The sequence below is a fragment of the Ursus americanus genome, chromosome 4 (assembly GCF_024610735.1).
Source record: "Ursus americanus isolate L20-20 chromosome 4, mUrsAme1.1.p, whole genome shotgun sequence".
Classification (NCBI taxonomy): domain Eukaryota; kingdom Metazoa; phylum Chordata; class Mammalia; order Carnivora; family Ursidae; genus Ursus; species Ursus americanus.
In genome coordinates, this window is record NC_142130.1 from 62,334,262 (window position 1) to 62,357,857 (window position 23,596).

Consider the following 23,596-nt stretch of genomic DNA (forward strand, 5'->3'; position numbering starts at 1 on the left):
TGCCGTGATTTGATTTCGTCACTTTGGATTAAAAAGAAAGAATTCCCCTAGAATTAAAAGACTTCTTTCTTTCTCTTTCTTTCTTTCTTTCTTTCTTTCTTTCTTTCTTTCTTTCTTCCGTCTGTTTCTATCCCTTCCTTCCTTCTTTACTATCTTTTTAAAGAAATTTATCTATAGATTTAAACCTTCCAGGATTGGACGAAGGGAGATTTGATATGCGGGTAGGTGTGAATTTTCATTCTGTGTGGTTTTTTTATTTTACCAAGGGCAGACAAATAATGGAAGCAATTTTTTGCTTCAGTGACTTGAACAAAATATTTATGTTGGAACTCATTGTTCTTCAGTTTTGCTTGTTCTTATGAAGTAAGAATCATTATCCTCATTTTGCAGATGAGTAAACTAAAACTCAGATTAAATGGTGCATCTAAAACCACTCAGGAAGGAAATATTCTGAATGTGAATTTCTACCCAGAGCTGCTCAGTGTCAGGGCTCATGATTTCTTTTCTATTCGCATACTGGCTTCCTTTATTCTAAAACATGAGATTATGAGATATCAGGGATGAAAGAACACTTGAGATTACTTATTCCAACCATGTCAATTTATGTTTTAGGACACTGTTGCCCAGAAGAATTAGACCACTTACTTATAGTCATGTAACCAACTATTACAGTACCACATTATGCTTGTGGTTGTTTTCTTCCTCTGTTTCAGGAACGGACAAATTGGCCCAAATTCTTTGGCTTACTAGGTTTGAATGAAAAGATAGACTCCTGAAGTGGAATGATGAATTAGAAGAGGATGAACCATCTGGTCCGGTGAATATTTTGTGCCAGTAAAAACTGTACCCTGGCTTCAATGTCAAGCATCAGGGTATTAGAGGTGGACTTTAACTTCGCCTATCTATTTCGGCGAGACACTTTTGGGCTGTGCGCAAATTCGTAGACCATTTGCAATAGATCTTCACAGAGATGAGGCACTTCAAAGACCTTTCTTTGGTCTCCCATGGAATCCTTTAGCATATGTCACATGGAGTTGCTCTGTTGCTCTAGTCTCCGTTTGGAGTGTATTGTTGATATGTTGCTACAGCCGGGGAGCTGATTGCGACTTTAATTTTTGTTCTTGGAAGCAGCTTGGTCTTATGCCAATATTAACAGTGCTTTCATCCTTAAGGCTCTAAGGCACTCCAGCATACAGTCACATGAGCTGCTGACTCCATTGTGATAAGTCCTTTCTCAATAGGCCCTTTGGGGTTCTATTCAATCACACTTTCACTCAAAGGATTTTAACAGCATAGGCCAAAATTAGACATCTTGTTTGACTAATTATAAACAATATATTATCTTCTATTCCGCAATTAATTTCAATTCAGAAGTAAACTTAGCAACACATACGCCCCTAGTAGTAGTTCTCAACGTGCACTCCCTGAATTGGAAGCATTAGAATAACCTTGTCACTTGTTAGAAATAAAAATTCTTGGGTCCACTACCGAGTGATTGTGATATGTGCTGAAGTTTAAGAGCAGACCTCCTCACACGTTCCATGCCACAACTGCACATGACAGCTCACTCATTTCTGATTTTGCTTTACACTTGCACACCTTTGTGCCTTCGCTTAAATTGTTTCTTCTGCCTGAACAGTCCTCTTCCACAGTTTCAGATGTTCACTCATTCTATCCAGTTGTATCTAGCTTTCTCCAGTCAGTATCATGGGCTCCTCACTCTATGCATGTAAAGTATTTCGCTTCTATAATTTAGCTTATGTCATGCCTTGTGTAAAGCTATTTGTGTTCATGGTTGTCTCCCACTGTGGTAGATTGCAAGGTTTACTTGCAGTGACAGCTTTGTGTCTTCTGTACTATTCATCTGTTTGGTCTTAGTTTCCCTCTTTATTTTTTTTTTTTTAAAGATTTTATTTATTTATTCGACGGAGATAGAGACAGCCAGCGAGAGAGGGAACACAAGCAGGGGTAGTGGGAGAGGAAGAAGCAGGCTCATAGTGGAGGAGCCCGATGCGGGGCTCGATCCCACAGCGCCAGGACCACAGCCTGAGCCGAAGGCAGACGCTTAACCGCTGTGCCACCCAGGCGCCCCTAGTTTCCCTCTTTAAAAAAAACAATTACTATTTGAAAGAGAGAGAGCGAGCAAGCATGGGAAGAGGGGCACAGAGGCGGAGGGAGAGAGAGAGAATCTCAAGCAGACTCCATGCTGAGCACAGAGCCCAACTCAGGGCTCGATGCCAGGACCTTAGGATCATGACCTGAGTGGAAATCAAGAGTTGGAGGTTTAACTGCCTGAGCCACCCTGGTGCCCCAGTTTCCTTCTGTTTTTAATGGAGGTAATACCCTATGTCCCATAAGATACCTTGTGGGATTATTTCCAAAATTGAAAGGTCTATCTAATGTGAAGTGGATAACAAATAATAGCGAATTTTATTAGTAGGTACTATATAAGTGTTTGTTGAACCAAATGAGATTTTCAGGCTCTTAGATTCACGTATAAAGAAGAATTCTTAGAGAAACTCTTTTTCTCTTATTAAAGAAAACATGAGTCTTTGTTATACATTTACAATATAATTTCAATATTAAATCTGTTTAAAGCAGGATCACCAACATGGGTTGTTTTTTTTTTTTCTTTTTTCTTTACACATATAATTTTTTTAGATGTGTTCAAGATCGGGAGACTATCTAAATGAGGAATTTGGAATCTGAAATTGGCCTTCACTCCTCAAAGATGGCTCAAAGGAAAAGCATTTCTTGTGTTAGATGTCGGTTTTCCTTAAACATATTTAAGTGCAGTTAATTACAGAAGTTATTAGGTCTCTTTTTTTTTTTTAAAGATTTATTTATTTATTAGAGAGAGACAGCCAGCGAGAGAGGGAACACAAGCAGGGGGAGTGGGAGAGGAAGAAGCAGTCTCCCAGTGGAAGAGCCTGATGTGGGGCTTGATCCCCGAACGCCGGGATCACGCCCTGAGCCGAAGGCAGACGCTTAACGACTGAGCCACCCAGGCGCCCCAGTTATTAGGTCTCTTATTGTAGAAAAAGATGGATCCAAAGACTTGGATAAAGATACGGGCTGAACCACAAAAGTTTAACAGGGATTAAACTGAAGTCAAATGGATATAGTTATGAATACAACTTTGGTTCAGTGAAGGAAGCCTGGGTGGTGGGTACACATTGGAAATGCATGTATTAAAAAAATGAAACATCCCGAGAGATCCTAAGCATATCCCAAGCATACTTTCTCAGTTTAATGTATAGGGCTAATATTCTCTAAAACAGTACAAATGTTGATACAGTAGCGCTGATATTCTACAATATGTTGCAGGATCACACGAACACGTATTCATTATTCCATATGTATGTAGGAAATGCTTAGTTCATATTATTTGCTTGTCTAAAAATCTGAACATCATGCCAAAGGAGGATGATGATGAAGATGATGGCAACAATTATATTAAAAATAATGCCATTTATTCTGCTTTTTCCATTTTCTAGGCTCTACACCAAGAACTTCACAAACAATAAGTTGATCTTTGCTTAATTCTGTGTACAGTAGTAGAAGGAAATGATTATTCCTGATTGTTTAGAGGTGAGGAAACGGATTCTCAGGAATGGTAAGTGATTAACCCCAAATCACACGTGGAGTAAGTGATGTGTTGGTCAGGGTTCAAACTGAAATATGGCAGACTTTGAAGTCTGGCAAGTGTTTGAACCACTTTGGAGTGAGAAGCAATAAAAAATAACATGACCAGAGTTATTTGCCTGAAGGCAGATTTAGGGGATGTGACTCAGAATTTTTCTTCTTCATAAATGTTTGGGGCTTTAACGAACAGTGAAATCCACTTTGGTGGAGAGGTTTAGCACGTAGACTCCAAGGCCTTCCCACTTCTGATTTTGAGCCCTGCCTCCACACCTGGTGGGCTGTTCGATCGTGAAAAGCTCTTAGATTCTCGGTGCTGATTTCCTATTTTTGACATTGAGATAATAGTATTTGCCACATAAGGAATTGTGATATAGATAGTCTCTCTCTTTGTTTCTGTTTCTTTCTCTCTCTCTCTCTCTCTCTCTCTGTGTATATATATCTCTACATATCTACATTGTTATATATAAATCTATCTATCTATCTATCTATCTATCTATCTATCTATCTATCATCTGTCATCTATTCTCTATGTGTTTTAGAACAATTCCAGGTCATAGTAAGTGCTGTGTACGTGCTAGATATATCATCGACATCATCATCAATGTATCTGAGTTTCACTGCATCTGTTGCTTATACCAGTGAAGTCCTTCTGTACTTTAGCTCAACATTATTTAAACTACAGCAGTGAGGCAGAAATAATATTGCTTGAGCCTTGGAGGAAAAAAAAGACAGTATTTCTAAATATTTCAGTGCAGGGTGATTTTTTTCTTTTCTCCCAAGACCCTCTGAATTTTCAAATTTCTACACTAACTGAGTCATTAACAGCCTAGGGCTTGATTCAAAGTGCTCACTGAAAAATAATTATAGAAGTTAAACTTTGTTACATCCCAAAGTACTTCTTCCTACATTGCTAACCTAAAGACAGCCCCCCGCAGCCACCGTCTACCACCATCCTGATATCAACTAGTCCAAAGGCAAAACCAAACTCTCTTTAATAGCATTGGCTATGTGCCACTAAATTTGACTTTGTTTCTCTTCTCCAAATAGCATGTGTAACTGAGAGAAACTTGAAGGCATGCTGAAAAAATAATGATGTGATGGAGATCATACCAAATGCTTTTATCGGTTTCATAGTAAAAGTCATTATTTGCCAAGTTCATAGAAGAAAATACTGCAACATAATTTTTGGTCTATTTCTTATATGTAAGTTTTACTTCTTTGTTCCTAGCATCAGAGAATAATATATATCAGAGGTTTTGGAATATGGGCTTACCGCTCAGTTATCATATTGTTTATTACGTTGTGGTTTATTTTTAAATTCAGTTTACCCCAAAAAATTATCTTTTTCTTAAAAAAAAAATAAGGACTAAGTTGTTTTCCTTTTCAAAGCTATAATGTGCTAATTTTGCATATCTTGACCACTGGGTAGTTAAATAGGCACAAAAGTTTTGTAACATTCCAACAGAGTTAGATAGTTGACTGTAATAACACATCACTGCCACTGAAGCCCATTACTACTTAACAGTTGTCATTCTTCATTTTCATGGTAGGAAAAAAAGTACCTATCTATGTGGTGTTCAGAAATTAGTTTCATGCCATCTGTATTGCTAAATTTCATTTTATTTTTTAAGACTGACTACTTTTGCCACGAAATTAGTAGTGTATTTTCTCTTGGTTACCTACTAGAAAGCAAAGTTATTTTTTCTTGAATATCACATTTTCTTTCTTTCTTGAATATCACGATATTTGTTTAGAGATATTTAGATTTTTGGGGGGGAAGTGTTGTTACTCTAGCATGAAAATAGGTTTATGGTATCTCTGAAGTTGAAATATCAACTAGAGACTAAGTTGAAATACATGAAATTCCTCTCGTCTTTCTTGTGTAATCCTCAAAGTCCTTCGAGTACTTCGCAGCGTAACAACGAATGAATGCTGTCCTTGAGGCGCTACTGTCCCATTTGTCTAATTGGCCCCAATACTGTAGCTCTCAGATATGCTTCCTCTGACTGCCATCTGATTCCATTTACGAGCAGCATCCATCGTTTCTACATAACATAAAACCTGACTTTTTAAGACTGGCTCTTTCAAACAAGCCAGCTATTTCTCCTGTCTAACGTCTTCCTGCTCTGCTATTCTGTGGGAAACATAAATCTATTTTCTTTCTGTGAGGGGTTTCCTCTAAGATATAGAGTGTTAACTTAGTTCCTCTATGCAGTGGATTATTCGGGAGTTGAAAATTTGCATATTTTGTTGATGGGATAATAAACATTTATTATAAAGACAAAAACACAGCAAGTACGCACACAAACACACACGAGTGCGTGCACATTCACATGCACACATACATATAAGACCATGACGGTGGTTTGGGTGCATGAAACCATAAGGCAATCTGGAGTGATGGCTACGGTTAGTCATCTGATTTAATGACACTTTCCTTGTTAATCTCTGTGATCTATAAACTTATCAAGGAAATTTACCACTTACTATTCTTGGGATAGACATGGAAAATTCCAAAGATTTAAAAAGGAACAAGCTACTGGGGGTAGGGATTCCTTCTATATAAGGCAAGCTCCAGACAATTTTCAACTTTATATTAGTAAGGAAAATCTATTAACAAGGCTCTTTACAATTTACATTTTTTTGTTTGTTTTTTGTTTGGTACCATATATTGTATCTTTTGTTAGTCACTACAAAGTTATGAGTCAAGGAAAGTTGTACTGGTCTCCATGAAATAATTGGGACCCAGTGTGGTTAAATAAATGGCAACAGCTCACATAGCATTACGTAGCAGAACTGATAAGCATCTAGGCCTTTGGCTCTCAAATCACTAATCTTCAAATTATAGGATTTAAACAAATCCATAATTTTAAAAAGGAAAGATTTTCTCTCTCTGATTACTTATAGTATTCAAATGAGAACCCATAGTCTCCTACTTTGGCCTCACTGCCTCACTGGTTTGATTTTACTCACAAACAGCTGAGATGGGCTTAGTTCACTCATTTATTCAACAAATATGTAAATGGACTGAGATAGGAATTGATTCTCTGTATATACAATCAGGGAAGTCTTTTCATCTAAACGTAATTCGCTGTATATACAATCAGGGAAGTCTTTTCATCTAAACGTACACATTTTTATTGACATAAATAGTTGCATATTAAAGTGGTCGATTTCTTTGTCTATTTAGACAACCGACAGCAAGAATATGGATACTAAGAGTATTATAAAGTAGAACTGAAGTTTTATATGGACCCCACTGAATCAGTTGTTACATTACCACAGTAATCAAAATAACTTTTAAATTATATAGTTATGTCTGTTGCTTTGGACATAATAGTCACCCTGATGAATGTTGAACTTTGAAAATGGAAGCAACTTATAAAAACAAGGATAATGCAAAAATATAAACATGGCAGTACTTTGCCTCTCTTTGTACAGAGAACTGTTACAGTGTTGCTGCTTTTGGCAGGAAACAGTCTGTTCTATGGCCATGATGTGGCTCACTGATACAAAAGCAGCTAAGAGCATCCAAATGACATAATAGGAATACAATTATGGCTCTCAGAGAGTCTGGTCCGTTGCTAGTGACATCTGAATTGTACAGATTAAAGAAGTAATACAAGCACTTTTTTGGGTAATTTAAATACATGTGTTTTCTACTCATTTCTGAACAATAATGGTTTCAGATTTGTTCCTTAATTAGTCTTATAGAAATTTTAGTGGTATATTGATTTACATTAATAAAAGAACAGCCTGAAAAAAAAATAAAAGAAGCTGTGTTTGCCTGAAAAACACTAGAATATCATAAACAAGTAGATCTGTGTCCAGGCACAACTATGTATGCATTTTGGAAAGTGGGAAAACCTATCAAAATATTTACCTTACGAAAAAGAAATCTGGTGCTTAAAAATAAGCAAGCTTTGTCCTTATTCTTCAGGCTTTTATATCTCTGGTTAGATGTCCTTAAGAATATGAAAAAGGGAAAGAAATTCTATATATTTTAAAACATTAAAAAATGAATTCTATTGTTGTTATACAATCCTTTGAAACATAACATTTCCAGCCACGTACTTTTGGTCCTAGACATAAAGGAATTAATTTGCTAAAGCAAAAACTCTAAATTGATTACATGTAATTTAGGATTAGATTAATTACATATTAATATGTGAAAGCAGTGAATGTGGTACATCTTATAATGCCGACAAAAATAGCTTTGTTAAAGACCATAGTAGAGTGGCAATAATTTAGGATCTGTCACATCTGACCCTGTTACTAGTGGAATAATATTCTTTAACACACCTAGGCCTACTTTAGTGGGCACAATCATTATAATACCTATATCTTGGAGTTGCTATGAGGTTCAGGGTGTAATAAAGTAATTGTTACATGGTATTTAACAGGGGAGAATTGTTTTAAGAAAAACTGCTTTGAATATAAGTCATCATACATAAAAACCACTAATGATATTCCTTAAAATGGAAAATTCAACATGAAAATCAACATTTCCATAAATAGAACAACTGGAAGTACAAACTTAAGTTCTTTAGGATTTAACCAAAGACTTTCGTCGTGCTCGCGTTAAAAAGAAAACAGTGACTGGAGCTTTTGGCACACTGGGGAGCTAACATACCTATCAAAACTCCTTGGAGATTTGTGAAAGGAAAATATTTTCTGCTGTTTTCAATGAGTATATTCGTCACTCCAACAGTTTTAAAAATAGCCTCTGAATGCTAAGCAGGAACAGTTAAGTACATCCAGTCATTCAGTCATTTTTCCATTCAACAAATATTTTTCAACTGCCTACTATGTGTCAGAAATTGTGCTAGACTCAAGATGAATAACATATGGTCCCAGGCTCAGAGAGCGTATAACGCTTTCAGGAAGAGCTGCCAAGATCATGTCCCCAAAATGCTTGGTCTTTTACATCCACACCTGGCATCAGATCTTTTACGATGTCCATCGAGGTTACAACCTTTTATTTATTGATTCACTGACGAAATGCTAAAACTAAATAATGTCTGGAAAAACCTGTGCATTTCTGAAGAGATCATAAGGAAGACCTATTTGGGGATCTAGTTACGATGTTTTTCAAATAGAAGTTTCTTTGATTTATACTATAATGAGTCCATGCCTTGCATAGTCAGAGCAGAAAAAACACACCGTGTAATAGCAATTTAAATAAAACTTGCTAGTCATTTCACACACACTACAAGTTAGCAAGCACATTTGCTGATGTGTTAAATTTCTGATTCCACAAGAAAGGCTCTGTTTCAACAAGTTATAAAGCAAAAACAGCCATTTTGAAAAATTTTATCTTGGTATTTCTGTCTTGTATTTAAGAAATATTTCCATGGCCCATAAATGCTAATGTAAAAATATTCTCACACCTTTAAGTAATTTAAAAAATTATCTTGGAAATTTCCTAAAGTGAATTTTGCTAAGTCCAATAGATATTTTTCCTAAAAGTATGTCAATTATATCTATTAATATATATTTATATACTAGTCTTCACAGGCCAAAATTAAGTACTATGATCAGTTGTATATATAAGACTTACACACAATAAACAATTATTGTTTTGACATCAGATTTTTACTTTTATTAACAATGTTTCAGTCACTTAACAGTCCATGTTGTTGAACATCAAAATACATGAAATGCTTTTGCTTTTTAAAGATGTCCCCTTCCCAACCCTCCATTCCCCCATCTCCCACTTTTGGAGAATCTTCATGAGGTCACTGAAGGTACAACAGTAATTTTTTAAAATTTATTTTTATTTATTTATTTTTGTGGTGATGGATGTTAACATTTATTTATAAAGGTAATTATTTTGCAATATATACAAGTGTCAAATCATTATGTTGTACACCTGAAACTGATAGAATACGTGGCAATTATTTCTGAAAAGAAAAAAAAATCTTTCCTTCGAGATGTCTGTTAAACATACTGTATCATAAATTAATTGTGTGGTTCAAGAGAGAAAATTTTCAACAGAGAGGTTTTCTTTTCTTCTTTTAACTCAAGAAAGTATTTTAGGATAAGACTTCAAAGAATCTTACAGGGAAAAAAGATCCCACAACTCACAGATTATAAAGAGAAAAGAAGGATTTGTCTTTATTTTATTTTTTAAAAGATTATTTATTTTAGGAAGAGAGAGAGAGAGCGAGCATGTACAAGCATGAGTCAGGAGGGGAAGAGGGAGAGGGAGGGAGGGAACCTCAGGCAGACTCCCCCGGGGCTACCAGGACCCTGAAATCATGACCATCAGCCCAAGTCATGAGTTGAGAACTTAAGTTACTAAGTTACCCAGGTGCCCCAAGAAGGAGTTGTCTTTAAAACAATGATTTATGCAACTTGGAGCCAAGTAAACTTAATTATTATGTGCGTGATTCAGAGAGGCAAATTAATTGTAATAGGATAAATTTTGCTCTGTATCCAAATTTTGGTTCTCTGTATCCATGCAACTCAAATGCTATTGTGGGGGAAAAGAAAAAAGAAAAAAGAAAAAGAAAAAGAAAATGATCTCTCTCTGGGGATCGCCACATTCATTGACCAAGCTGCCTTACTAAAGTATGTGGACCAGAAGGAAGTGAGGGAGATAGGGCGCCTGGGTCGCACAGTCTGTTAAGTAACCAACTCTTGATTTTGGCCCAGGTTGTGCATGGTCTCAGCATGGTGAGATTGAGCCCGTGTAAGGCTCCGAACAGCGGCAAATCTGTTATAAGATTCTCTCTCCTTCTGCCCCGCCCCTTCCCTCTGCGCTCATTCTCTCTTTCTCAAATAAATAAATAAATCATTTTTTTTAATTTTTAAATTTTTAAAATTTTAATTCAATTAATAACGTATAGTGTATTATTAGTTTCAGAGGTAGAGGTCAGTGATTCATCAGTCTTATATAATAATACCCAGTGCTCATTACATCATGTGCCCTTCCTAATGTACACCACCCAGTTACCCCATCCCACCACCAGCAACCCTCAGTTTGTTTCCTATGATTAAGAGTCTCTTATGGTTTGTCTCCCTTTCTGATTTTGTCTTGTTTTACTTTTCTCTCCCCTCCCCTATGATCCTCTGTTTTGTTTCTTAAATTTCACTTGAGTGAGATCATATGATAATTGTTTTTCTCTGATTGACTTACTTCACTTAGCATAATACGCTCTAGTAGAACATTAATTAGAAAAAAGAAATTCCAAATGGTAATTTGACTGTTTTGTTTTTACCTTCTAGACACACCTTAGAACAAGGTAAGCTTAGAAGGAAAATTCTATTCTAAAATCTAAAATAGTAACATTTCCATATCTGTAACATTTACACATTTTTGTCCAGAAGTTTTGGACAATTCTGGACAGTAATGTATATATACATTTCTGTTTTTCTATATACACAGAATAGTATCACATAGTATCACAGAAATGTATCTATGTGTACATATATGTATGTGTGTTTATACATATATATGCACATACATACAGAAATACCTGTCCAAAATATAATTATATGGTATACATGGAAAATGATGATGAGGAGTGTCCTTCACCAAAAAAGGTTATGCTTAGATATCCTATGTCATCTAAGGTGTTTTGAGTTTAGCTTAAATAAAGTTCATAGACCTAAAGCCTTAAAAACTACATGATTCACACCAAGAAATTTTGAATTTATTGGTTCTGTTATGACTTATCTGAAGCCACTGAAATTTTACAAATAGTTTCTTCCTAAATCAAATATAGAAAGAAAGAACAATATACCAAATAAGGACCACACAGGCTAAACAGCCTGACTTCAAAACCCAGTTCTAGGGGCGCCTGGGTAGCGCAGTTGTTAAAGCGTCTGCCTTCGGCTCAGGGCGTGATCCTGGCGTACCGGGATCGAGTCCCACATCAGGCTCCTCCGCTATGAGCCTGCTTCTTCCTCTCCCACTCCCCCTGCTGTGTTCCCTCTCTCGCTGGCTGTCTCTCTCTGTCAAATAAATAAATAAAATCTTTAAAAAAAAAAAAAACAACCAGTTCTACTATTTACTACCTTTGTGACCTTCTCTGGGTCAGTCTCCCCAACTATATCTAGGGGTGACTCCTTCTTCCCTTCCAAAAAAGTATCTTCCTTATAGGGTTATCATGTAGATTAAATGAGTTCATACACAAAGAAGCACTTGGAGAGACACCTCAGTAAATGTTAGCTCTTACTATCAATGCTCATGAATCCACAACTCTTAAAATTTTAGCACTTTTGGCTCCTCGAAAATAAAATTTGTAAATCTGGTAAGACACTCAGTGCTATAAGGGCTTCCCACAAAAAATTATTCGTTATCAAATCATCTCTGGTTAGGCTTATCTAATGCTAAAAGCCCAGAAAAGGGAGAAAGAATCTGAAAGAAAGCAAACAGGTTAGTTATTAGGCTTTTGAATATTCCCAAATATCTGGGCTAGATGTTCCTGTGACAGTGAAATCTAGCCAGACAGATATTATTCTCATCTCCAGGTGATTATATGGCTAGACATTTAAATATTGTGATATCATTTTTTTATGCCTTTCAAGAAAGGGATTAAAGTGGTTATTAATTAATTGCATGACTAATTGGAGACCCTGAATGCCCAAAGGGAAGTTGGCCAGCAGACCCACCCAATTCAAAGAGAACAGATTGTGACTCTGTTCTCTTACCTTCCTGGCTAAGGTCAAACTTCAGAGACATATTTTAAAGAGTGAATGAGACTATTCCACGAGACCAGCACAAAAAGAATGGAATGTAGTTTCCTTTTTAAATTTATTTCAACTGGCAATGTCTTGGGCCAGTTTCTGAGCAACTTTTGTATGTTTAATGAGCAAAAATTCAAGGGGAATTTTTGATTTCCAAGTCAGGCAGCCGTAGATCTTCCAGATTTATTACCATAAAAATAAATTATGAGAAGTTAGGTCTTGAAAGAGCCTATCTAATTATATAAGCTCTCGTTACACTTAGTGTCAAAGGGATTTCAAATGGACAACATAAAAGGAATCTCTGAAGAAAGTATGTTGCATCCAGGTGAATAATGCTCATAGCCAATCTCAGACTTGCCCGGATGTACAGAAATGAGGATCCCTGTGAAATCCCAAAGGGAATTCAAGAAAAGTATATAAATCTTGCTGTCCACACAAACCAAAGTTTGGATAAATCAGAGAGCTAATATAATGGAGCCAAAACTGTTCTAAAATTTTACATATTCTTATTGAAGATATCTGTCAAGAGTTTAACGAAGCGACACCATGGTATTGTTGCCTCTACAGCCATTTTGCTTGGCCAGGTAGACTACAGGCCCTCAAGCTGACACGAGCCTCTCACGCAAGTGCATGCCACAGAGCAGCCCGCAGAGTCACAAGCAAACATGTTTCTGATGTGACCTACCCAAACGCCATTGCGATCAACAGTCTCCCTTGCCTGGCAGGGCCTATCCTTTATGCTCCCCTTAGATAAGATCCCATGGAGGTTACCAAAACCCCCTCTTTTGGTTTGAATTGACCCATCCCTTCTTAGCCCGAGAACTCAAAATCACTCCACCCACAGACCCTCATAAAGGCATGCTCCAGGTCCTGCCTCTCTCTCTGCCTGCGCCTACTTTGACCTCTCCATGGGACCCCTGGAAGCATGCTGCGTACTTCCCCTTGGATCTACGAGGAACAGATTTCCCTATTCCATTTTCTTTCGTAATTTGTAGCTGAACCATGGCTTACCATCCAGCACCCTGTGCTCCACTTAATAAATCTTAATTTAACAAAGTCATAGCGACATCATAGTAAACATTTGACATTTTAAGTATCAAGTCAAAAATCTTTTACATTGAAAATACAGTTAATAATATAACTAATGTACAGCTACCATTAGATCCCAGTTATTATAAGTCCTTCAAGTTTCCCCAAATAAAGGATTTCTAGGACTACCGCAGATATTCTAAGTGATCTTGTCTGTCCTATTAAAGTAGACCTGGTGAGTGAAAGTGAATAAAAAAAAATGTACCATTGTTAGAGAATTAGGATAATTTTATTGCTACTGAGGTAAAACTGGTGGAGTGATTTGTTTGGAATTTCGAGTTATCTGTCCAACAAGACTTCAGAAGCGAAGACCATACTGAGTAGATTGACAGCTTAGAGACACCAAAAGAACGGTTTGCAAGTTTATTCTGGAGCAAATACAACGCAGCCTTAAGTTAAATAGGGACATCACAATTTTGGCGTTGTATAGATATCTTTATTTTTTTTTTCAGTGGGATGTTAAAAATAAAGGAGATCGTTATGTAAGAATTAACAGGCTGAAGTCAATATTGAGGGGGCGCCTGGGTGGCTCAGTCGTTAAGCATGTGCCTTCGGCTCAGGGCATGATCCCAGGGTCCTGGGATCGAGCCTCACAACAGGCTCCCTGCTCCGCTGGGAGCCTGCTTCTTCCTCTCCCACTCCCCCTGCTTGTGTTCCCTCTCTCGCTGGCTGTCTCTTTGTCAAATAAATAAATAAAATCTTTAAAAAAAGTCAATATTGAGATGAAAATTAACTGTGAAACTTTTTCTGTAAGAGAAATAGCCATAGTGCATTAGCTTTTGCCACATTTCACAGATTCATGTTACCACCTTCAATGTGTGAGTAAATGATGTTTCTCTGACTGGATTTTAATGTATGAGTTCCAGAATACCCACAGGGAAAATGCCATGTTCTCATGACACCTACATCATTTTAGGTTTGGTCCAAATACTACACACACACACACATACACACACATACACACACATACACACACACACACACACACACAAGCCGCAAATACTATAGAATGATCCAAGCACTTTAGGTGTATTTGCTTTTGGTCATTGTATTTGAGTAAATTTTGTAATTTTTTTAATGGTTAGTGGGCAGATTCAAGACAGCTGCACACTCCGATGCTACGGCCATGAAGACGTGGAGCCTCTGTCACCCCTGGAATCTGGGTGAGTGTATGACTGCTTTGGGCAATAGCATGCAGCCACAATAACCTTGTGGACAGGGGGACGGTCTGGACCTTAAGAGGCTAGGAGTATCTACTTCCTGTTTCTCGGAACACTCTCTCAGGCAGCCCTGAGCCCCCGCATAAGAATCCTGATTCCCTGAGAGTGCTGTGCTGACTGACACATTTGGCATCCTCCTTGACAACCTCTGACCAAGCTCAGCCTTCGGTCATCCCCACTAAGGCCCCGGATGTATGAATGAAACCACCTTGGACCTTCCAGACCAGCCCTGCCACTGAATAGCAGAGCGGCCTTTGCCAAAACAGAATATCTCAGCTGAGCTCTGCCTGAATTATTAACCCATAAGATCATGAAATATAATAAACTAAAGATGAATTCTACATATCTCCCAGTGCTTTATTTATTTTTTTTAGAAGATTTTATTTATTTGTGAGAGAGAAAGAGTGAGTGAGCGAAAGAAAGCACTAGCACTAGCTGGGGGAGGGGAGAGAGGAGCAGCGGAAGAGGGAGAAACAGACTCCCCACTGAACAGGGAGCCTGATGTGGGGCTCGATCCCAGGACCCCAGGATCATGACCTGAGCCAAAGGCAGCTGCTTAACAGACTGAGCCACCCAGGCGCCCCCAACCCAGTGCTTTATTTAAATCATATTTTTATTTAAGTGAAGCCAATAAAAACGTTTTTGTCAATAACAACTGTATATAGTCGAGGGAACTTATTTGGTTTCCTGTGATAAATAGAACAGAATTCTTGCTTATAGATCTTACAATTTTGTCTCCTTAAATTCAAAATGAATATATTAAAGAATTCTAAAAACAAAACCAAAACAGAATAAAAGATGGAACCTTGCTTAAATTTCACCTTCTCAGAGAGGCCTTCCCTGACCAGCATCTTTTTTTGCGTGTGTGCGCACCTTTCCTTCCTGTCCTACTCTCCTTACACCGACATTTTTGCGTACCCCTTCCCTGAGTGTACTCTGGTTTGTTTCCTGCACAGATGACTGGCACATAATAGCCTCAACAAATATTTGCTGTAGAAGTAAAACTTTGTCTTCTTATCTGAAAATTATAAACTTGTTTTTTTTTTTTTTTAAAGATTTTATTTATTTATTTGACAGAGAGAGAGACAGCCAGCGAGAGAGGGAACACAAGCAGGGAGAGTGGGAGAGGAAGAAGCAGGCTCATAGCCGAGGAGCCTGACGTGGGACTGGATCCCAGAACGCCGGGATCACGCCCTGAGCCGAAGGCAGACGCTTAACCGCTGTGCCACCCAGGCGCCCCTAAACTTGGTTTTAATAAGTAAAAATACAAGTCACCCCAATATTTTTAAAGAGAAAGTTATTCTGACATTGTCTAAAGGTAGAAATTTTAATTTTTTAAGAAATGATTAACATACATTTAATAATGCCTTTATTTTTAGGGACATATATTTACTTGATATTCATGTATATAGCCAAAGCCACTTAAAGATGAGCTTACTATTAAATATCATCTTAAAACTTGGCAGTTCTCTCTGGAGTTAATCAACTAACAATTTTTCTTTGTCTTCCCTTGATTTGTGTTTAATTTACATGACAGTAAATTGTACATGAAATACCAGTATTTCATGTGATTATCTGTATAATTCATGTTCACAAGGGTGTCAAGACATTTATTTTAGCACATGGGAGTTTACACTGGCATTGAAAGGTCATGTTGATAAAATTAATTGCCCTGTTTGACAAAGGGCGGAAAAGAATCTAGAAGGCCTTTAAGGAAAAAGTGAAATTAACTTCAAAATGGCAAAACATACAGTGGCTCCCCATTCCCTTTAAACGAACACACTATTATCAATCTTTTCATAAAATCTCAGTGTGGTACCATTTCCCTATTACATCTTTCTGCAAAGAGAGTGGAGCTATTTTGTATGCTTATCCTTTGTTCTCCTACCCCTTTCTCTTCCCCGTGTTTACATTACAAGGGGGAAGTTAAGAAAATAAAAGGGGAAGCCAACTGAGAAAGGCCACATAGAAGATTTGAAGCTTCAGGAGTAGGAGCGAGGAGAACAAATCCTCAAGGCATGTTGCTGGCGCGGAGAACAATACATTTCCCTTTAACATGCAGTTAAACTGCTGGAGAAGCTACATCATTATTTTCCTGAATTAATTTCTCTCTCCTATGCAACAATGACTGTTCTTCTTATCAACCACTCTCATAATGGGCAGTAAACAACCAACCACCTCAGCAACATATATTATTAAGATTCTTCCTTTTTCAGGCCAGCTGTCCCTGCAATTATATTTTACAAATACAATTCTACACAGCTCCTCTCAGTTGAACACAATAATGTAATTTTACTGAATGACTCTGCAGAAGGCCTAATTATTTCTTGAAGCAGGGCTCCTGATGTTATTTTGCATTTAATTCATGACCACATGCTGAAGGTTATCATCTGTGCAGCAACCAATTGGAATGTTTTCTAAAAAGTATTTCACGTACTTTTTAACCTGTGGCTTTTAAAAACAATTGTTCTTTGCTTTGTTTCTTGAACACACCTGAAGGGCTCAAATAGAATAGAGAATTAAATTATAAACCATATATGTTGAATTAAATCCGTTTTAATTCAAAATATGTATTAATTCTAGTATTATTGAAAGTGTGCCTGTGTCATCCAATCAATTACCCGTATAGTTTATTTTAATAACAAAATAAACTTGCAGATCTGTGTCAGCGACTATTCATTTATGGAATAGTTCCTGAAAACATCAATTAAAAATGATCTTCTCTTCTTGAAATATCTAGATCTTATTCAAATTTCCTTGTGGCATACACTATATATTGTTCATCACATGTTCCCCTAAACTGTAGTAATTTTTTTACAGTGACACACATAATTGTCTGCGTATACTTCTCTTCCATTTGAAACTATATTGATATACAAATAAACACAAGAAAAGTAATAGTTAATATATAACCGTGCTTACTATGTACCAGGAATACATCACCCTTTAGATATGTTATCTCCCTAAATCTTCACTATCGTCCTGGGTGAAAATCTCATTTTACAGGTAAGAATTTCAAAACTTGGGAAGATTTAGTAGCTTGCAAAAAAATAGGCAGTAAATGGAGAACACAGGTTTCTAGTCAAGAGATGTGCTATCACTGATCTAGTTCGTAACGCTCTATGTGCTGACATATATTTAGGTTAGATTTCTAATTACTGAGATATTACGTGTGTGTGTGAGAGTGAGATCTTCTGCAAGATGTGTGTGTGTGCGTGTGTGTGTATAGTATATTATAAGGGTATTATAAGGGTTACATCAAAATTTCCCATATGGATGTTGGGTCTTTAAAAACAGGCAAACCCAGCAGTAATAATATTAACAAAGTTCATTTTTACATTCTAGAATAGATACTGTAATAAAATTTATCTTTCCTATAAGATTTCTTTACCTGGGGAAATTAAGTGTTGTGCATTACTTTCCTATAGATGGCAATAAAAGTGATTCACTCTCTGATATAGTCCTTTGTTACATTTGAGGGAGAAAACTATGCTGTTCAAGATTGAAGATAAAAATTGTATTTAGAACAAGAATACAAGAAAAAATAAAGCTACAAATAGTAGAATAATAGTAAACTTAAAATATAAACATGTTTTATAGAAAAAGTATCTTGTCAAATGGTCCTGGAACTCTAGCAGATCTTTCCATAATCTAGGCTTATTCTCTGGGTACGGAGGTACATTTGTTGAAATGGCATTAAAATATACCTATAAACCTCACAAATTCTACCACAGAGGCTTGTCTATAAAAATAATTAGCTATTAGTCAGCTCTGACTGCAAGGATATATTTATTTATATCACCTAGGAAGTATTTAATTCACATAGAATTTGCCGATGTTATGACAAGTGTAATTCCAAACCAAGAAGACAAATATCTATGTTAATGCAGTTCACAAAGAAAATATTTTTCTGTTCCATAGAAATATTGTTAAAAGTCATTTCCTTAGTATGCAAATGATGAAAGTCAAGTAGTTGTGACTTTTGTGATATTACATACAGATATGTCATTGAAATGTTTTAACTTACCAATAATAACTGAAGAAAACGTTATTAATGGTTGCTGTTTTAAAATATTAACTGAACTAAATAATACTTTTCAATAAAACTTACAATAACAGTATAAAAATAAATCCTGAGATCTATTTTACAAAGTTATAGCGAAAGAAAGGACATGTGATTTCAGTAAATACCCTTAGACTGCAATGCTATTAACCATGTGATTAATATAGTTATTTCTCTGATTTATATCCAGGTGGATGAAATGATGAGTACGATTGATGAAGTCATCAAAAATATGAATATTGAAGACAAACTTTATCACAAGAGACTTACTGTACTGTAAACTTGAGATGCTATGGGCATATGAAGAAGCATCCTGTGAATAAAATGGTAACTGTCTTTTTATGCCTTAATACATTCAAAAAATATTTTTAGGGTATTTTTAAGTACTGGAGAAGATAAATAAAATTCAGATATATGACTTCTAACACCCAGAAACAATCTATAATTTAGGATTAGGGAACAGAATGATTCTAGTTGTGAGAGGCTAATACCCAGTCTGTATGATAATAATAATGAAATAATAGAATAGTCTTTTAAGTTATTTGTCTGGCTTGATGATGAATGAATTATTCATATTGTGTTTTGGCAAATATAATTGGTTGTATAGTAATAGACTATTAATGTGAATGAAAGTACTATATTTCTACAAAGGAGACGATGCTGTAAAATGGTTTCAGCCATGAGTCTGGTGCAATAATTTTGTTATATACTAAAAACTTTAGTCAGTCAAGTAACTGGTATAATACACTTAGAATAAAACATTTGAGTGACTAATCATTAGGCTACATTAAAGGGGAAACTTTGAGCCTCGCTACCAAAACTGAGAATACAACTTTGTTAGGAATTCATGAAAAATTCTTCAAAAAGAGTGAATTTAGATCATGTTACAAAGAACACCTCAATCTATTTCTCAAAGAAGAAATTTGAGTTCCCATTCTTTAATTAAATCAATAAAATTAGAAATCTAAAAAAAAATCTCAACAAGTCAAAAATAAACACAAAAGATGAACAAAGCACAACAAATCTGGGCTAAAAAGTACTGTATAAAATAGAAAATAAATTACAATGCCTGATGATTTGTCAACCAACATCATTGTAAAACACATGTGTCCAAAACTATATCAGAGGCACAAGCGTAGTTTCATATATTTTAATAATTCTAAATAGAGAATGAAAAGAATTTAAATAGTTAATACGTCACACAAAGAACAACAATGTATACCTCCAAGAGGTAGGAAAGCGATTCCAAAAAATTGAGGCAAAAATTATTTTTTTAAAGTACAATTAGTTTTAAAAAGATTTTTGGAAAATAATGGAATAAATGAAAACTCTTTTAATCTAATTTAAATTCATATCCATAATGAAATACTGATTTCTAAGATACCTTATAATCTTTCAAATATCCCTAATCTGCTCCCAGGGCCAGCCAACAGCAATAGTCATGTGAGTGACTCCACTTTGGAAGTAATTTTTCTAGTCAAGTTGCTTTAACTAATACATTTTGAAGGAGAAACAATCTATTCCCGCCACTTAATACTTCAATTGCATAAATGGGAGCAAATGCATAGCTCTTGTTTTTGAAGCCACTGAATTTTGGGAGCAAATTGTTATATAGCAATAGATCTTTACTAAAACAGTTTATTCGCTTGGAATCCCTTTGCAATTTCTTATATTTTTTCAGACACCTTTCTTCTTGCAATTGGTTCTCAATTTTGACTTTCAAATTCTATAATTATGGAGAGATTATATATAAGTAAAATCAAATTGAAAAATAGGGAAAGATTTCAATATATGATTGCATGTATTTATTTACAAGCGTTGCAATAATGTTTAAAGGATATTTGATAACACAGGAAAGAAACTCATGAGTTAATATGAAATGAGAAAAATTTGATGAAAATCTTTATTTTGCTTTCTTGGCCACACCATGGCCCAGCCAATACCATCTAAATCCAAATCAGCATCTGGTCAGCTGAACATCAGTGGGGAACACACCACCTTGATTGTTCTCACTATTAATTCATGAAATTATCCTTGACCATTCATGTCCATAATGGTATCCTATCTCTAGTCCTTTCTTTAGTCCGTTCACTCAGTCATCAGAGGCATCATTTCAGACTGTGGGGACTATTTACCTATCTTCACCTGCCCTCACATCCTCTGCCCTCCTGCCTACTCCTACAGCTCGCCCTCTCACCTGTCTGAGGAAAGCAGTCCCATCCCCTTCCTTGCTCCTGGGCATCACAGTTCTCGGTCTTTCTTACACCACCAGATTTTTGTTCCATTTAAATGATTTTAATTAGCATTCAAACCAGATATTATTTTTTAAAAGAAGAGTTGATACATTATTTTGGCCTCACTTTCCATCTCTTTCTGAAACATCCCTCCACTTTTTCTCTTTTTTCTTCTTCCTTTTTTTTTTTTTTTTGGTCTCCTTTCAGCAAAACTTCAAGAAAGAGTGACCCTCATGTACTCACTCTAATTCTTCTTGTCCCACTCTCCCTTCATTCCACTTTACCCAGTTTTCTTCACTAATGCTCCATGGAAACAGCTCTCATCAAGGTCACTGATGCCCTCCTCATTTCAAGTCCAACAGTCAGTTCCTATTTATTGTCACACTTGATCTAACAGCAAAATTTAACAGAGTTGAAACTCTCCCCTGTTTCGATAGATAAACTTGTTTTTTCTCTTCGCTCACTGGTTCCTGGTTCCTCCTGCCCCATGGCATTTGCTGGTTCATTCTCTTCTTCATACCCTTTTAACATTGAAGAACTTCAATGCTTAGTCCTTGGTGTCTTCTCTTCTCTCCCCACACTCTACATCTTTGCTGCTTTATATGGCCTTCTGGGTTTAAATAACTTCTACTCCCAGATGGTCTGTATCCAGACCAGACTTTTCCTCTGGACCACACAATTCTATATCCAACCCCATGCTCAACTTTTACATTTGAGGGTTTAACGCACATCTTAAACTCATGTCTAAATCCAGTTCCTGGTCTTTATATCCATCCGTGGATTCCTCTGCCTTAGAATACATAGTTGTCGCTCCTATACTCTGTTGCTCTGGTACAGAGTAGTTGTGCCATCCATATTTATTAAACTAAATAATAAATGAATACATGAATCAAATTTTCAGGGCACAAACACAGGTATACAAATACCAAACTAAAATGCAGTATATCAAATCAATATCTGAGTTGTACTGATCCATAAAGGTGAAGGGAATACAACTGTTACTATTTGTTTTATTAAAATTTTCCACGATTGTTATGTACTGCTCTTACAATAGAAGAAAAAATTTAAAATACAATCCTTCTAGATTTTAGGACACATAAAGGATGAGCTTGGATGAGTAAACTAATGAAAATACTGCGTTAGCAGAATTATATATTAGAATTTATGATTATGTTTCTAAGATTATCAGGTAAAGTTTCCTTTTGATCCATCAAAAAGAAAAAAGCATGTCAACAAAAAGTAGTATTAAATAAATTTTACTATTTTTCTCATTTATGAAAAATACAAAAAAATATTTTTGCCTTTTAATTGCTATACCTGAAATCTAGGGAAGTGACTGGTACCGGGAAATAAGAAGTTTTTTCATTACTAACCATGCTGTTTTAATCTTTTTTAGATATATTTATTTATAAGTAACTGACGTTCAACATTGTATCGATTTTTTATTTTATATCCCTTTGGGCCTCTCCATATCGATATTTGACTAACAGTAATTTAAATTATCAAGCCAAGTTTCTGTTAAGATAATATATAATTCAGGTATTTGACCTATTCAAATCCTTCCACCAAATTACTTTAGCAAAATGAAATACAATTTTTAAGTTGAAAATATGAGCATTTTAACCATGGGTCAGACAAGGTAGTCAGCTTTTACTTCCTTCTGAGTTATATCTGCATTGTGTTTGTGCTCATGGAATTAATCAATGGGTACATGGAGCAGATAGGGCTAAGAGACTCTAAAATGATAGTCAAGGCTACACTAAAAACAGCTCAGTGTTCTAACAACTGTGTCATCTGCATTCCTCATGGAAACGAGCATTGAAAAGTTCTCGTAAAAATAGATCTGATAACATGCACTCATGTATGCCCAAGTTAGGTTTAAAGTCTATATGGTTTTTCCTTCTTTCTTAACAAAGGCTGTGGGGTTTCACGCTTTTTAATGAATAAGGATGTACAATTTGTACGACATGCCCATAAAACTGAATGTTTGCTTATTTATTTTTAATTTTGCTCCTTCTTTTGGAGCATAGTGGTAATGAGCTTAGGCTCTAGTTTTGGGTTAACTGTGTGACCTTAGATTATTAAAGAGTTCTGTGACTTAGTTTCCTCATTGTAAGACAGACATTAAAATAGCACTTAATCCATTATCACTATTTTGAGGATTAAATGAAATAATACATGTAGTTTTTGGGACATTTCATGAGGCGTGTTCCTAACAACTAGGACATGCAGCATTAAACATTTTACCTACATTGGGGTAATTTGCTCTTTCTTTCTTTCTTTCTTTCTTTCTTTCTTTCTTTCTTTCTTTCTTCTTTCTTTCTTTCTTTCTTTCTTTCTTTCTTTCTTTCTTTCTTCTTCCTTTCTTTTCTTTCTTTTTTAGATTTTACTTATTTATTTGAGAAAGAGAGACAGAGATAGCTAGGGAGAGCATAAGCAGGGAGAAGAGGGAGAAGCATGTTCCCTACCAAGCAGGGACCCCGATGTGGTGCCTGATTTCAGAACCCTGGGATCATGACCTGAGCTGAAGGCAGACACTTAAACAACTGAGCCTTCCAGGTGCCCCAATTTACTAATTCTTCATATACATATTGTATTAATTTGCCACAATAAAATACTAGACAACAGTAATATATTTTTTTTCATGGTTC